We start from the raw sequence: 5,172 nt of genomic DNA, 5'->3' as shown, positions 1-5,172 counted from the left end.
AGTTCTATTATAGATTCTCGGTTAACCGCTTAACCCCAGTCAATTAAGTCCTGTTTTACAGGTTCTCGGTCCTACATTGAGTATTCCCATTTAATTCTACTTGGTTAAGTTCTATAATAGATTCTCGGTTTACCGTTTAACCCCAGTCAATTAAGTCCTGTTTTACAGGTTCTCGGTCCTACATTGAGTATTCCCATTTAATTCTACTTGGCTAAGATCTATTATAGATTCTCGGTTTGCCGTTTAGCCTCTTACATACTTAACTAATGGGTTACTTCTGAAGTAGCTTAATTAAGCCAACTCTGACCATAGATTTGTAGTTAACAAGAAATATACTAGAAAACAGTCCTTCAGAATGAATCATAATAACAATTTATTTACCAGGTAATAGTAATACATTCAAACAATCCAATTAAAATAATAAATCAAACTCAAAGCTATCAGTGAACCAAACATAATAATATATTTAAAGTTGTATTCCATTCAAACATTTACCAAACATAAGAAATACAAATTGCAATTACCTGGTAGTGAAAAAACTACATGCAAACGACGAAGCATGGGAGATCTGATTTGTAGATTCCCCGAGCTTCTCTGCCATCCCTCCTTAAGTACCAAACGATTCCATTGTTATTTCAGATGTGTGTGTTTGATGTTATTTAGGATTTGGTTTATAATTTAGGGAGTTGTAAGTCAACCTTTGATTGAGTAGGTTGTTTGATGTTTACAAAGAATACACCTAATATGCATACAGCATCTGGTCTCTGTGTGAGACTTGGGAGGGGCATGCCCCGGATAGGATACTGTATTTTATTAAGTTCTTAAATCTTACTTGTGATTTGACTTTGCTGAAAAGGAATGAGACCGTTTTACCAGTCGCACTGAGACCTCTTGAATGATACCAAACATGTATGATCAGAAAACCTTTTACATTACAGAACAGGATAAGTCATAACTTAGTTTTTAGTGTCCTTAAGGTGACCTGAGGTGTGAGAGAGAGAGAGCAGATGTGAGTGTGAATTGCGTTTTATGGTCCCCAATCAGTAGGGTTTGTTTTCTCAGGTGGAGATGCTCCTCTGTGTGAGAGTTTTGTGACCTTGGTTCTCGCAGAATTCTTTGAATATCCCGGAAGTAATGCAAACAATTCTGTGTCAGTCTTACAGCTCCTCCGCTTGGCCCCCCAGGGACAGTTCCAGAACCGTCCAGGTGGGGTCATTGTAAAATGTCTGCTGGGTTTTTGTCAAAAATGTTTTTATCTTAGTCGTTGAAGTGTGTGCAGATGCAGTGGGCTGAGGGCCAGTGCCGCATTGGTTGATGTTTGTAAGGATCCGATGAGGTATCTGAAATGGCAACACTGGAGCAGTGTGAAGGTGAAAATGAAGGCGCTGCCAATTGCACATCCTCGGAATACCCAGTCCAACCATGTGTAAGCATACAGTGCTGAGCGTGTAGAGGAACTGGAGAGGATCTGTGCAGTCTTTTTAGCCAGATTTGTTTCTATCTGTGCCTGGTTGAGGTGGTATTCTGTCTGCAGGATCATTCTTTGTGCCAAGTCCATTGTGTCTGCCACAGCTTGTGCGCTGTGTTCGTAGAATGTGTCATCCCACCATGGGGAAACTTCAGTGTCCAGGGGTATCCTCCCTAGGATGTTGATCTGACCCATAGAAAAGTCCTCTGTTACCTCCAGGCAAAAGGAGTGATTGGCCGGACAGGTCAGTCCTCCATACGAGAAGGAACTCATCTCACTGACAACACACCACTGAGTATGGGACACCTGGATTGCGTCAGAATGCCCATGTAATGACTGAACGTTTATAAGCTTAGTGTCATTATGAGAAAAAGGTTGTAAGGTGTTACATGTACAAACAACATAGTTATGAGTTTAATGACAACATGTGCGACTGGTAAACAAGGTCTCAGTACCCTTCAAGGTCATGTATCCAGTAAGGTGATCCCATTTTACTATCTGAATTTTTCACTACCACGCCAATCGGGCGTATAGTAGTGGAGTTTGGAAAAGCTTGATCTGGACGGATTAAAGAAAAGGTGGCAGAGAATCCAAAGCAATCAGAACATTCATCACCAGTATATATAATTAAGCATATAGTTATAATAATAATTCTATGATTGAATCACAGTTACATATATAATAATCACAGTGCTAATTCAAAATGACCAATGTGTGTGATTTGCTGGCCAAGTCACAATCGATGATACATGTCTATTTTCAAAGTGTGTGGTGGATCGATAGAAGTGTCTGCACTTCATATCATCCACTTCTTATTATGTTTGCATTGTAATTAGCGATGTGTTGAAAACCAGGTGTTCTCTGGTTTGCAACCATGCCAACAACAATCAATTGGTTCGATTTTATACAGGTGGAAATTTTGAAATTTGGGTGGCAAGTTTGCTTGCAATTAGTAATTAAATCATCGATGTGTGACTGTAGCCATGCACATGTCCCATGTACATTACAGTGTTTCAAAAAAGTTGTTGGGAAGTTGTAAATAGTGCATGTCATGTGCACCATAATTATGACTATTTTATGGAAACAGGTTCGTAATGTCATATATGTGAGAGGCTATGTGTTTGTGAAAGGCAGGCCAGATCTTCAGTGGATTAATACTTTCGGAATCTAGGCCATTATTGTGTTCCATGATGTGTAATGGTTGAGCCTGGCTAGTTTTACTGTCTGTACCAGGTCAAGATGTCATGAGTGTAGTGATGAAAGTGTGTGTTCTGTATGTTCATGTCTGGGAGGATGGTTGGAACCTGTTCTAGAACAACTGGTGTTGCACAATTTGGTTCCGGTGCTAAACCGGGAGGCCATATAGCTATTATTTTTGTTTTTGTAGTGCTGTGAGGTGTAAATGGCCCCTTTAGATTGCCTTCGCACCATCTCCTGCATGGTCAATTTGTTGTCCTGGCTTGATGCAGGGGGATCAGAAACCTTTTGGCATCTGTCCCTCACGAGATTGCAACCTGAAATGGGAATAACCACAGAGAGAGAACAGTTAATGTTGAACCTTTAAATAATTTGCATTTAGACATGTGGTACTTTATTTTCCTCTGATGGTCAAAGCCAAACTTTTACAGACAGCTTTAGTCTCATACTCTATGGCTTGTGCCATCAAGGGGAAGATGCATTTTGCTTTACAAAAACATGTACCATTACAATGTCAAATGCAAATTTAGTTTCAGGGATCAAATAAGACTGAGCATCTTTGGTGATCTGAATTACTGCTGATATTTTAGTGCAGTTTGAAGTGTGTAGCACCTTAAGCTGTTCTTGCACCTCTTTTGGTGATGTGTTGTCTGCTTAGCATTTTTTAAGGGTGCTATTCACACGTTGATCATCTATGATCTCTGTGGTCTGTCAGGGTTGTGAAATTTCTGCCTGATGTTTAGCATTTTACACACATTTTTCATTGTCTACGCAGTAGAATGGTTCCCCTGATCAGATTTAATTTGAATTGGTGCTTCTCAGCGAGAGATGATTTGGTTCGTTATTGTGTGCCAATTTCTTTACAGCATTGATGCACAGCAGAAAAACGACTGTATACCCTCCCTCTTGGCACTGATTAGCGAACCAATGAAATTCAATAGCAAGAATTCTTCAACCTGTAAGGTTGTTCGATTGGCAGTGTCATTACATATATACATGGCCATGCTTGGCCATTATAATATAATGCATATTATAATGTGATTATAATACAATTATATTATATTAAAAATAGTATAAATTAAAATAATTTTATTACTGGTCTCTGGAGGTTTTCTAGAGTGAGATATTTGTCATCTCGCTGTTCTTTTGAAAATACATGCCTTTTGATTTGGCCCTGTATCAGATGCTTTGTATGCACAGGTCAGGCTGAAAGCCTTTGGGCATGCTGCTGTAAACACCCAGTGACTGCAGGCACATATTTACATGGGTCAAATTTCTGCTCAAGCTGCAGAGCTTTTGCGATTACAATATGAAATCGAATGCAATTTTCTCATTTTCTTGAGAGTTAAGATGTCACTAGGTGTATTCTCATGCGAATCTATTTGAATATGAAGAGGGGGCTTGGCAAAGTCAGAGGTGATGCAAGGCGCAAAGAGTATTCTTGAATTTTAAAGGCTTAAAGAAGTTCTTCAGTCTTTTTAAAGTTACTGAAGGTTAATGCTAACTGTGTAAAACTACTGAGACTTTGGTAATGGTGTAAAACATGGAATTTTGTACTCCATATGATTTAACTGCAGCTATATGGTAAATAGCACAGTGTGCCATATCAGAGACAAACATATCTGACATAGTCACACATTCAGCTTGAAACAGATGAACAATTTCAAGAGAAACGTGATTACAGTTATTTAAACTTTACACAAGACGAAGAATCTAGAATGCCCGAAGCATTTACAACCTCTAACCTAAGTGTTTCTTGTAACCCTTACAGCACAAACAGTCAAGTGTTTTCAGAAATAAACTGCATTAGCTTATGTGTACATGCAGTATCACAAACAACTATCATCACGTGTGTTCTATGATAACAACAGTGTTTAGCACACTTGCAAATTTAAAAATAGGTTGTTATAGTACTCTTTACTGATTTATAAATTAGTGACATTTCTTTTGTTACTATATATTTTTTATCACATCACTCTGTTTTACCCAGCCTTGTTTTTCATATGCAAACACATCGACTTGCAATGTTTATATCTCAATCGCTACTTTAGTTGTTTACAGTTGCTACCCGCTCATTCTTTTGAAATGTTGCGAGTTCGTTGCAGCAAAGTAAATAAACAATAGCGACGGTGTTCATTGATTTTAGAATTAAAGTTCCAGATGCAATCCTCCCTTGAATACCAGAATACATTTTTGGATGATGTTATCTCCAGTTTAAGTTTGATCTCTTGTCGCTTGGGCGAACTAAGAGATCATTAATTTGAAGAGCAAGATATTTAGTTTCTCGTATCCTGCCGCTACCACTTCCCTGACACACATGTGGTTTTCTCTCATTTCTTTAGCCCCACTGGATTTTTTCGGTCTCCGTTCTAACAGTGGGTATTTTGACCCGTTCTACAAAATGTGTCTATATGGGGTGCGTCTGTGCTTTCCCTCAACACTTCTAATAGGCAAAAAGAATGGACTTACCACAGCAGATGAAGGCAGAGAAGAAGACCAAACCTCAT

General features: G+C 38.7%; 1 pseudogene; it reads right to left on the bottom strand.

The window, feature by feature from the left end:
• Nucleotides 1-247: 247 nt before the first annotated feature.
• LOC127431220 (uncharacterized) lies at nucleotides 248-2,123 on the bottom strand (annotated as a pseudogene).
• Between the last annotated feature and the right edge of the window lie 3,049 nt (nucleotides 2,124-5,172).

Source organism: Myxocyprinus asiaticus, chromosome 3 (genome assembly GCF_019703515.2).
Source record: "Myxocyprinus asiaticus isolate MX2 ecotype Aquarium Trade chromosome 3, UBuf_Myxa_2, whole genome shotgun sequence".
In the NCBI taxonomy this organism is placed as follows: domain Eukaryota; kingdom Metazoa; phylum Chordata; class Actinopteri; order Cypriniformes; family Catostomidae; genus Myxocyprinus; species Myxocyprinus asiaticus.
Note: the sequence above shows the minus strand (reverse complement) of the source record. Positions and strands in the feature narration are given on the sequence as shown.